We start from the raw sequence: 13,328 nt of genomic DNA on the forward strand, positions 1-13,328 counted from the left end.
ATCATTTCCGAATTGTTAGAAAATAGCTACAAAATTTGCTTAAGAAATTATTCTCAAATAGCGATTGCGTGACCTAAATTGAAATTGCAAACTTCTCTCTAGAGCTCGCTATTACAAAAAAACGTGATATGAATAATTGCTTGAGATAATATCTGCTATAAGTACCTGTTCATTATCAGTCTGAGAATATTTAATTATGATTTCGGACGGTAGCTTCATAGACGTGATGTAAATTAAAAAGAACATTCCATTCTTTGAAATCTCCATGCAATGTTGTAACTCAGTAGTTTCTAAAATAGTACTTTTTATTCTTTTTTTAATGTTTACATTGGTTTTGAAAGCGGGGATATTGATATTTTAAATAACATTATGTGGATGTTATTAGAAGTTTCAATGCAGGTACATAGAATCAATTTAAGTTCGAAAATATAGAAATTTTTTCATAGAAATAAAATTTATCTCACTAGTTTCAGTTGAACTGGGTGGAACAAAATATCGATATTTTTGAAGCATGGCGAAAACGATGTTTTTAAATGTAATTCCCGATATAACAAAAGTGCTATGTACTTCCATCAATATCAAATTGATGTTTAAGCCGTCATCATATTTGAAAACTATAAATATCGAATATGATGTCAGAGAGGCTAACTGTTCCGGATTCAACAAAATATTTAAAAAAAAACGATTAAAAAAAACTACTAACTGAAACTTGCAGATTAGCTGTTAAGTTTGTCATTTTTTAAGAGGCTCAACCCTATAAAATGAATTCACTAAATCAAAAAATATACTTTAAAAGACTACCACTAGAAATATCTATCCACAGTCCGGCAGCAAGTTGTCATCTCTATGATGTTAACTTTTTCTGAGTAATTTTTAGATTAAAACTAAACTATCGGATAAAAAAAACTATCACTAAAAATTGAATTTCGCGAATTAAATCTTTAAGGATTTAATACAAATGTCATTAGAAGCAATACGATGTAATGGATCGATAATTAATTAAATTTAATTTTCAACATAAAAGTTTATTTAAATTTGTTTAAGTGTTTCCCTGTCGGTCAGTAATTTAAACACCGATTCCACTATATCGATTCAAATACAATATCATAATAACGATATCAGTGCGATTTTGTAAATGTCTAATAAAATTCGATATCTATAATGTGTTATCGGTTCAACATAAAAATCTTTTCAATGAACCCAGTCTGACATGACCGATATCGTACCGATAAACTACCGATATAAAATTGTCCGATAACCGATATTCGTAAATTCCGACCAAAACGTTACCCACCTTTTGTGTTTGCTACGATATCTCGTCTCTAGTATTATTGATCTCGATAATTATCGAATACGATAATATTCCGCCACCATTTTTGAAGAAAGGAAAATATCAAATACTATGCTATCATTAGCATAACAGACAATGATAACTCTAAATATTTTGAAAAAATATTTTGATTCACAATGAAATGTTGTTTCTCTTTTGACAATATATCGTGATAGAGCCGCGACAGCCATCAGGGGATAGAGCGTTCGCCTTCCAATGAGGTGAACAAGGGTTCAATCCCCGCGATGGCTGGTAGACACGAATTCCGCATCCGGCTTGCACCGACCACAGTGCTGGCGTGAAATATCCTCAGTGGTAGACGGATCATGGGTTAGAATCGCCTTGCCGTCACGCAAACCGTGGAAGGTTCTCGTGGTCTTCCTCTCCATGTAACGCAAATGCAGGTTAGTTCCATCAAAGAGTCCTCCACGAAGGCAAATTTCTCCCAAAGTCTGATCCAGGAGTTCCCTTGTCTTCTGGATTGGGTTCAAAATTACAAGGCTACGGAGTTGAATATTAGCTGTCGTTAACCCGAAAATTGGGTCGGCTGTTCAACTACGGTTATAAAATAAAATATATCGTGATATCGATGTTCCAATATCGCCCAACAATAATATCTAGCGGAAAAATGTAAACACCAGATATTTTCAAATAAGGAAAACAAAAGTAAATCATTATTCCTTATACTTCAAAAAAATGTCTCAAAATAACCCTGAAAATATTAAATTAATTTTGTTCTAACTCACTTGATATTCGATTGAAACTTTCACACTGTTCATAACTTTCAAACTTCTTTTTTACCTTAGCCTCGCATTATTATTAAATACTCAATATCCAGATCACGATGGCTTCACACGGCCGTCTGAAAATATTGCTCTGGGAAAGTTTGTTGGGTGTATATATATAAACGTATGAAAAATGCTTTTCGGAAATTCACTTATTTAATCTCTTTCGTAGTGGCATTTATTTAAAATACGTGAGTGAAAATCGAAGTTTATAAAAATATTTACTTGGACTTTGATTTATCCTTATACAATATTTCATACGGTAAAATAAAATGAAAATATCCTTATTTAGGTTATTGCGTTATTTTGACAACCAATCTCTTAAAAACATTTAGTCCATGAAATATAAAGGATGTTTTTTATTATAGGTAGCATCACATTATCCGTGACATTAAAAGAAACAAAGACAAATGTCGTTTTAAATTTAGTTGAAGTAAAATGTTCACCTTATGTAGTTTAATCTTTTAAGTGTCGTAAAACAATAATTATACCAATAATGATGCGTGTGTCTAAAAAGTGGTGGGAATCTAATTCCTTTTATTTATTTTCAGATGCCAACTTGCTCCGGACAGCAAATATATATTTTAAAGTGGTAGTTTATCAATTGTGATTCTTGGTTTAATAAATTCAATTTAGTAGATTTTTATTCACCACTATTTCTAAATAATTCGTTGGTTTATATAATTCACATAATATCAGTCATGCCATTTTGTAAATTTGTAAATATTCTTTCTTTATCTTCAATTTGTTCCCTCTATTATGTATCAACTTGCAATTTATGTATGACTCAGACCTGATTTTATCAATTATTGTTCATTCTGAGATTTAACTTAATGTTAACGCAGCAGCACCTCCCTTCCCTTCCACCACATATTATTCAATTTAGATGAAAGAGCAGATCATATATATATATATATAGATAGATCTATACATGGATAGAAACTCTGAAAAAATTGATTAGTTAGTTAGTTAGTCATGCCATTTCATTCAGTACAGTGAGCAACCCGGTACGAGTGATGTAGCAGAGCCTTACACCAACTTTAACCATCCGTTAGTGTTACGTAAACATTTAAATAATTTATTAACCCTTTAGAAGGCCGTGGTAAGTATACTTACCACCACTTTTAATTTAGGTTTCCATTTTTCAATACCTTCAGCTTTCTTGAAGTGAGTTTGAATAAAATTGGTAACCATTTGTCACTTTTAAAAAACGTATAAAAGTTATAAAATACATAATTCCTTTTGAAGTTTGTAGCATTTAAGAAATTTATTTGGTAAATAAAGAAAAATAAAAGTTAGTAAGTTTCTAATAGGTCATGTTAAATATATTTACCACCAAAAAAATGGCATTTTTATAAACTAAATGAGTTTTTTTTTACTTATCAATTACTGTTCTTAAAACAACTTCAATTCCAAAAATACTTTAATTTACCTTTACTAGAAATAAAGGGTCCATTAAAGGGTTAAATATGCGCATAAATTAAATGCATATTTAATCTGACCACCGCCTCTGCAATTCACCGCCATTATCCACTTACAAAGCCATTATTCCAGGTGCCCACGAGCACAATCACCGATGAAAGTGTGAAGTGTCCGCTTCGCGGACAGGTACACTGTAATAGAACTCAGTTCAAGTTCAAAGTCATGCCATTCCTTTTAAAAAGCAAGAATAAATTGTCAAATATTTGTAAAATTTACTTTGTAGTTAGTTACCATTTTTTAAATTATTTTGGCGTGTCCGGAGCAGTTGCATATCTGCCAACTCTTCCGGATTTTCAGGAAGATTTTGTTTTCATATTTAAAGTGGTAATAAATACATACTATTTTTTCTTTTATAAACTTAATTTTTAAATGATTTTGATTCCCACTATTCTTACAAAAATTAAGCACATATATTAATATGCGTTACTATCATGGTTGTCAACTTAAGTTTGCTTATATACAACGTACTTGTTTGCTTAAAATTGAAGTTTTAATTCCATTTTAATACCACTGGGAAAAATGATAATGGAAGGGATTAAAAGTTGGCAGGTATGCAGTTGGCATCTCTGAGAAAGTAGCACACAATCAGTATGATGGAAATAATTTAATGTTCCTTAGGCAATCAGCATATATGGCAGTACTTTTACTTTCGTTACTTGTACCGCCGGTACAAGTAAAAAGTACGTACTTTTACTTGTACTTCGTTACTTTTTAAATTTAGTACTTTTACTTGTACTTTCGTTACTTTTTCAGGGAAAAAGTACAAGTATTTGTAACGGAAATATCGAATGAAATCGTTACTTTTTTCTAAAACTCGGTAAGCTTTCTAAAAATAAAAAAAAAGTAAAAAAATTACTTTAAAAAAAATGCTTATGCTTTTTTAATTTATAAAATTAATATGCAATATATATGCATTCACAGCTAATTTCCTGTTTAAATATCCTCTGTTTCAACTTATACTGCACATTCAATTATTTTTTACTAGCTCAAAGATCACAAAGTTATCTGAAACCCCGTGTTTGCTTTGTTTATGTTTTTAAAACGCGTTTCTAAAGAGTAAAACAATTTTAAATCAATGGTAATTTAAATAAATAAAAATAAGAAACTAAAAATTAAAATCAATAGATAAAATTTCTTTTTCGTGCAAATCCATGAAAAGTTTGAAAAAATTATATTTGATTTTAAAATTATATTATACGATTATATTATAAAATTATATAATTATATTCTTCCGAATTTAAAAATAAATTAATATCCATAACTTTCAAAATTAAAAATAATTAAATAAATAACAACAATTTTGCAAAAAAATTTAAGAACATAAGAATATTATTCAATAAAATTTTAGGTTACTTTGAATTTTCGATTTCCTAGAAATGTACTTTTAAATCGTTACTTTTTTTGTTTAGTACTTGTACTTTTACTTGTACTTTTTACTCGTTACTTTTTAAAATAAGAACTTTTTACTTTTTACTCGTTACTTTTTTTGAAAATACTTGTACTTTTATTCGTTACTTTTTAAAAGTAACGTTGCCATATATGGCAACCAGATATCATTTGATCCACGAACCAGTGCTGGTTCGAGGAATAGGAGGCTAGCGGCCGCTGTTGTAGGCTACTATTTTAGTTTTAAGATATCACTGTGGCCTAAATTTGGAACAACGTAATTTATATTATTAATTAAGGAGTAATTACGAATATATTTATCTTTAAAAAACGATTTCTTTTAACTTTTATAAATCATGCTATCAACTAAACTTTTCGGAAACGTTTCTTCATAAAACATATGACATGAATTTCTTTGAAAAAGATAAAAACTGGCTATTTATATTTTGTCGGTTTCTTGTCTCTTACTTCTAATCGAGATTATGACATGCAATTTGTTAAAGTTGTTGTGTTTGTATGAAAAGAGTACGAGCAAATTAAGGTATGGATGAAACTTCATATATTAGTAGTAAATCTTAACTATAATTACCCTTTAAAACAAAAGAGTTTACTAGTCAGCAGATTTTGAAAAAAATGCATTTAAAAATTGAACGGTACAGTGGTCAACCACTAAGTTTTAACACTAGTTGATAGAGTTAGGCAAGAAATCTGCCGTACAGCGAGACTCTTGTGTTTAGAAAAGTGCATTGAACAATTTTTTCCCTTCCTAATAAAAATTTTTATTTCGTTTAAATATATTTTCAATTCATATAGTATTTTCAGGATGGTTATATATTTATTAATAATATTTAAATAACAGTATTATATTAATCTTTCAATAAAAAAGACTTGTTAAATTCATAATACTTATAAATGGTGCTTATAATGGCGCTTATAATAAGATTTGCTACCTTGCATAGTTAATAAAAGATGGTTGTTAACATATACAACGTTTTTGAATTAAATTTTCGAAACGCACACTTCATTCATAACTATATCTCAATGTTTGGAAAGTTTGGAAACGTAAAAATCACATCATATCACTTTATAAAAAATTGGCGATAAAAATTGATGATGAACTGCTGCTGTTCGATTTCTCAATTTCTTTCAATTAACTAAGCAGAATTCTGTAAACGTTTTATTGGATTTTCTTCCTATCGATCAAAATAAACTCCGCAATTTTGCGAAGACTTCCTGAAAGTCTAACTCGTTAATTGTAATAACCATCGCTCATAAATAATATTATTTTAACAAACTTCCTTTTATTGAAAGATTTAATTATTACTAAATTTTAATGTGAAGTGATATCCTCTAAGTAAAAAAATACAGTAAATAAAAATAAAATTTATTTTTAACTTAGCAATTTTTGTTGATAGAAAAATTTATAATAAAATAGGGAAAAAATATGTTATTTAAATGTCAAGCCTTGTTTTTCCATGGTAAATTTCGAAAACGAAATAATTGAGTTGCGAATTTTGAAATTTTGAAAAGATTTCGCTGAAGCATTATTACTTGTTGTCGTTATCGTAAGCCATTATAGCAACGGGTGAGAGTGCTCTTGTCTACCAGTGGCGCCATCTATGGCCAAGAGTTTGACTTCTGCCACACACATGGTTATAGGGTGGACCCATTCATACATTCATCCTCAAATTGTTATTTTGACCTGAACCAGATAACGATTTATCTCTACTTTAGTTCTTCCAGAGATATAATTTGTTATGGGATCATAGAGGACTTTGTGACCTGACAAATTTAACGTGCATCACCATTTACTACATGGAGAGTCTTCAGCCGGCTGGATTCGAACTCCTGTTCTCACGAACCAGTGCTCTGCCGACCATGCTACTCCGGCCCAACATTATTACTTAATAGAGATTCTTCCTAAACAAGAATTCCCAATTTTTGTACACAATTTGGTTTACAATGATTTTGGTTACCACGATATATAAATATTATGGGTAAAGTCATTTACCCTTTCGCGTAGACTGTCACAAATACGTGCCAGCATAAAACCCTATCAATCAGGATAAAAAGATAAAACTGGTAATCAAAGTATTTCTTTAGCAGTTTATTTGTGGCCGGAGTTAAAATTGTTTGATTTGTTTAATTCGCCTTTACTTTGCTCAAAATAAAACTATTTAGTTATACTTTGAATTAACCTTGATTATATATATTATTAAACTAACAATAATTAAAGTAAAAGCAAAGTAAGTCTGTCAAATTGGCAACGACTACATTTAAGTTACAGTTTTTTTTTTTAATTACAACTTGATTCTGATTTTGCACGTATGTTTTTCTGAATCAACGTCCCCAAAGGGTTAAAGGCGTTATAACGATGTAAAGATTTTTAGGTGTTGTAAAATTAAAAAAAAAATCTTAATTTATTTTTATTTTGCTTACTCTGAGTATTTTAAGGAACTAACTATACTAAAACTTGTGGGTTTCAAATTGTGTGGTTCGAAGCAAACAAAAAAGAATTCAGTCCTTCGAAGTACTTTTGGAGCAAACTTAAACTAGAGAATAAATCCGAATTTTACTATTACTTTAGGAACGGAAAACTTGAAACTAAAATTACATTCCGAGTCTAGTGCTTAAGAAAGTTTTCAACGTTTTTAATTTTAATATGCAAAATGTAGGCTCTGGGGAAAAATTTTAATATCGTAGATTGAAATCCTTTCTGAACGTGTTTATAAAAATTGTGGATTTCTTTCGATCCTTTGTTTATCTTATAAAAATACTTTTAAATATAATATTCGTGTTTGTCATTCGCATACGTTATTGACTGCATCATTTCTTTAGCATATTTAATTGTAAGGAAGCAGAGAAAAACTCTCTCATCTCCCTTAATTTTTATTAAAGTACCTTCTGAACCATCTAATTATTTAAATGTTTGTCCGTGGGTGTTGAAATTTATAGTCAGCAGCGTTTCTTAGCATATTTTAATGCAAGGAATTGGAAAAAAAAAGAGTTTCATACTCAAATTTTGTAGTTTTTACTGAAGTACCTTCTAAACCAAGTAATTATTTAAAAAAAAATTCTCCTTGGAGGTTGTATTTTAAAAAATGCAGAATTTCTTTAGCATATTTGAATGTGTGGAAGGGAAAAATGATTTTCATACTCAAAAATTTAAATTTTTAGTGAAGTATATTTCTAGACGCCCGGTGGCTGAGTGGTAGCGCTTCGCGCTCGCTTGCCACAGGTCCTGGGTTCGATCCTCGGGGCTGGGCAAGGTCGACTCAGTTTTTCATCCCTTCAGTGGGTTTATAAATGAGGACCAACCATGTTTGGGAACTAAACACTGGAGGTTCCGCTTGCGTCTGACCACCTGACATGAACATCTTCTCCTGCACCCCAGAGCCCAAGGTCAAGAAAACTGAGATGGGCACAGTAGGCTTTGGCCCTCTATAGACTGTCGCGCCACTGAGTTTAGTCTAGTTTATGTTTCTAAACCATTTACGAGTAATTATTAAAATAATTTTTAATTGTATGATGTAATTTAATGTCTGGAGCCTTTCTTTATTTTAAAAGCATTTGAGTTGAAAGTTCAACAGACAATTTGCATGAACTTTTGAATAATTTACATGAAGTGGTGTGGAAATTAGCGTTAAATCCAATTTACGAAACTGAGAATCATATATTAAAACATAAACTACCATTTGAAGAAATGTTCCAAACAAAGTGCAGAAAAAATGGTCGTCCTGCATATGTAATGCAGTAATGCGATAAAATTTTCTTGCTTTGTTTTGATACAATATAAATTATTTCATGTGAAATAAAGATTTATTTTTTTAATTTCAATTTCTGCGGAATTTACATAGTTTCAATAATTATTTTTTAATGGTTTCAAATTTAATGCTTTAATAAATTAGAATTAAATAAATTTTGTTCACCACTACATGCAAATAATTTATATCCTCTGACTACTACGGAATTCTCTCAGTTTCAGAAAATATTTTTCACAGTTATATCAAAGATAATTTATTGATGCTTTATTAAATTGGAATAAATGAATTTAGTTCAACGTGACATACAAATAATTTAAACAAATGTGTACAGAGCCAAATAAAAAACGAACCACCCTGAACGAAATCAGATTTTTAAAATTCCATTTCTCAGGAACTATTCGACCAATTCCACTCCAATTATGTATTTTTCCACGTAAAACTACATTCTTATAAATTATGTCAAAAATTGTATGCCCTTGTGATTCAAAAATTTTTCAATTATAAGTAAATAAAATAATAAAAAATAATAAGCATTTACTAAAAGTTATTTTTTGCATGAAAATATCTTTGGATAAACGAATTTTATAACTGTATGCAAAATTTTTTAATTTCGCTTAAAAAGTTCTCGAGATATGGCGAAATACGCACAAATTAACATTAAGATGTCCTAACTTTGTACAAATCTTCTGACCAAACTATTGCGACCATACCTCCCAGAGTGCGGCTATCCCCTATATTTTAGCTGTCAAAAATCGGAATCCTTCAAAATTAAGTTATGTTTATTCAGAGAAAGTAGGTTTTTGTATCTGATTTCGTAACTAATATTATCGTTTGCACTTATTAAGTGCTTATTTGAGGTCACCCCCTCGAACAATTAGGTTTGAATCCTAGAACGTGAAGATTCAATCATTAGATTAAAAGTTATTCAGGGTTGTTCGTTTTTATTTTGTGCACCGTACATTAAGAATAGCAATCAGACAAGCTTTTGAGTTCTAGCTAAAGCTTTCTAAATATGATATTTATTTATTTTTAAAGAAAAAATTTTTTTGTCTTTGTTTATTACAGTTGAAAAAAAGTATTTCACACAAATCTCAAATGTTGAAGTGTAAACTTAGAGTAAAAATAAGTGCACATTAGACAGTTCTCGAAAACAAATTGAAAATTAAAAGATTAAGAAAATACTAAGGTTAAATTAAATGTCATAATAAAATACCCCAGACAATTTCAGGTATCAATCTTTTTTGTTAAAAAGTATTTTCTAGAAAATAAATAAAATAAAACACTATTTTCTTCTGAAATAAATCTTCTAAGAAAGTTTTCACCAGACTTGCGAATTCTAAAGGCAGATACATCTACCTTAAATCATTTGTTTCCCGAAGAATTAAATTTTAAGTAAGTTCGTGATTTATTAATAATTCTCTAGATTAGTTTGAAACCTTTGACAAAAGGGAATGTTCTCTTGAGAGTTTCCAGTAACAATTTCACATGCTTTCGTAATTTATACTCCGGGCCATGTTTCCTACTATACTTAAATATTTTTAAAATCTGAAAATTCTTACTCAGAAAAGTTTTCTCAGAGAAATGAAACCAATAGTGAAATTTATAAAGTTGAAGTCAAAATAGATTTGATTTGGTGATTTGACAACTTTCTACGCTCTTTCTTCTGGTGGTAGCTATTTCTGGTGGTTACGTTCTAAGGCTGTTTTTCGAAAGCTCCATAAAGATGTGAAATGATGTTTTTTTACGAATAATATGTTATTTTTATAATTCCTGGGAGTTTACAACAGTTACCCATGACTGCTTGGTATAGCTTATCTAGACTTATTGTTACTATTATTAGGTTCCTTGGGGTATTCATCCACTTTTCTTTCGAGGTTAATATCTTCCTTACCTGTACTATGCATGATTCTTTATCGCCTTACGAGATCATCGCCAACAAAATCAATTATTTTTATTTTTTGAAATGCCGGATGCTATTTAGGCAAAGTATGAAAGAATCGTCCTGATGAGGTTATTATGTAAATGATGTGCTTATTACTGTGAATGACCGAAATCGGTGGTTGTTGACTTTCACCGGTGAATGTTGACAATCAAATTAGTCGCTTTGGTGAATGTCCGAAATATTTATTACATCAGATTTGATATTAATTTATTCGTGGATATAATTACATTCATTCGATATTTTAATACTTACTGACGATAGATTAGAACAAACATCAGTGTTTGGAGTATCGGGCAAATGTATACCGGGCAATGCACTTGACTTTAAAAAACATCAGTATTTGGAGTATCAGGCAAATGTTTACCGGGCAATGGCACTTGACTTTAAAAAAACATCAGTGTTTGGAGTATCGGGCAAATGTATACCGGGCAATGGTACTGAACCTTAAAAAAACATCAGTGTAGTGTATACCGGGCAAATGTATACCGGGCAACGGCACCTAACCAGACCTAGTATGACTAGACCTTTGGTAAATGTCCGAAATATATACTTAGTCTAGTGCCGCTTTTGCTATACTTTAAATATTTAAAAAAAATTAAACAAAGCGTTTGAATCAATTTTAAACTGATAATGAAATTATTGCTTTAAAATTAAAAAAAAATAATAATAAAAACTGCACTAGATAAGAGTAATTGAAGTAGTTGTTTTATACAGAGCATGTGTGGAAAAAAATTAAAAAAAAAATTATCCAGGGGCATCTAAAAGTGGATGAATATCCCAAGACACCCTATTATTATTACTTATTGTTACTATTGCTATTATTATTATTACCTATTATTTCTGACTTATCTAAAGCCATCAGCTATGATTATTCTAAAAATGTAACTAAACGTCAATATGTAGAAATGCCGCAGTTTTGTAATAATGAAAAGTGTTTGTGGTCTAATATTTTAATATTTAAAAACACACTCCAATGCTGCATTATTTGGGCTCATAAAAATTTAGCAAAGATTTTGATATTTTTTATCTATATGGAAAAATGGATGTCATCAAACTGGCGATTTTTAAAAAAAGTATAATAAACTTTTGAAATATATAGTTTATTTGTCTGTTCTATAGCCCAGATAGTTCTTCACAACAAGATGATATATTTAGTTTGAAATCAACGCTTTGCTTCAATAGTTGGATGCTTAAACTGTGCCTTTTTTATTTTTCTTGGCGACAGATCTTCGGAAAACCGTGTTAATGTATGGTTCTTTGTTTCGCAAATTTGATTATAAGGTGCTTTCCACACAGCTACTAGTAGAACATTGAAGTGTCCATATAAAACGCCCCTTTGTTTCCGCCCTCTCTGGTTGAGGTTTTCAAAACGTTTGCTAAATTACCAACAATAGTGAAAGATTTAGCTTCTAATTGTCTATAAATTTAATTTTAAATATTTTGCAAAAACCGTAGCAATTGAAAACCCATATAGTACGTAAATGTTGCTATTCCCCATTATACATGACTACAATTATTAAATAACTTTATAAAAAAATACGGTAATTTTGCATTTAAGCGTCGGTTTTCTTGTATTAGTTACCACTTCTGCTTTTTCATTAGATGCAGGTGAAGGACTTAGGTTAAAAATAAATTAAGTGTTAACGTATTTAAAACTCTCAATTCTACCTTTCTCAGAAAGATTTTTCTAGGGCAGATATATTTTATGCTTTAATAGTGGTTTAAAGCAATTTTAATAATCAAAATAGTATATTTCTTTTCAAAATAGAATTATGACGATGATGTTGTGGGAGTGCTACCAAGTTCAAGCGAAATTTTAATGAATACTGCTTTGCTTTAAAACATTAAAAGTCCTTCACTGATTATAAAAGTTGTAAGAAAGTTAAAGTGAAAAATATGTTTGACATGACGCCATTTTGCTAAAAATAAATTTATAATAATCCAACTTAAATCAGGACACAATCGGTGAAAAATGTAAAAACTCGTATAGAAAAATTGAAGAAACAAATTGTTTTATTATTCCCTATCTCTCAAACTATATTGTTAAAGAAATTATATTTAGAACTTAAAACTGCTCAACCCCTTCTCCTAAAATTAACACGTTCACGACGGGGTGACCCACCGGTGGGTCACGCTAGATTGTCTCATCTTGACAGCGCACCGTAGTAAAAACTGGTAACAATAAATTGCATTTTTTAGTTTTTTTCCGGGAATAATAAAAATCTATAACTACCAATTGTTTTTAGCGGATGCAATTTTTATTTTGAATTGCTTCTTCGTCGTGATAAGTTTCCTTATAGTGAATTGTTATTGTTGAGAATAGATTAACTCCTCCCGAATATTATCTAATATTGAAATAGTTCTTCTACCAGTATTTTATCTTTTCCCGGCGTGAACGTGTTAAAGAGAAAATAAAACCTATAAAATTAACGTCTTCCTCATGAAGCGATTGTACTCATATTTTAAATTTTTTCCTCTGGTGTCTACTCTAGTATATGAAAAGTTTATACATCTGCTTATTTATCTGCACACAGTGCTATGAATCTTATTTTTTGCATTATATTTTACAGTGTATTGAACAATTAATTAATAAAGCTTTCTGATTAATTTGCTCAATATATTTTAATAATTTCACTAAT

General features: G+C 30.0%; 1 protein-coding gene across 1 annotated transcript in view; it reads left to right on the forward strand.

The window, feature by feature from the left end:
- The window catches only part of Trpm (transient receptor potential cation channel, subfamily M), a 264,967-nt gene that overhangs the window by 14,654 nt on the left and 236,985 nt on the right, over positions 1-13,328 (forward strand). The gene's annotated exons all lie outside the window — the stretch shown is intronic.

The sequence above is a fragment of the Parasteatoda tepidariorum genome, chromosome 9 (assembly GCF_982258835.1).
Source record: "Parasteatoda tepidariorum strain Cologne lab strain chromosome 9, Ptep-v5.0, whole genome shotgun sequence".
NCBI lineage: Eukaryota > Metazoa > Arthropoda > Arachnida > Araneae > Theridiidae > Parasteatoda > Parasteatoda tepidariorum.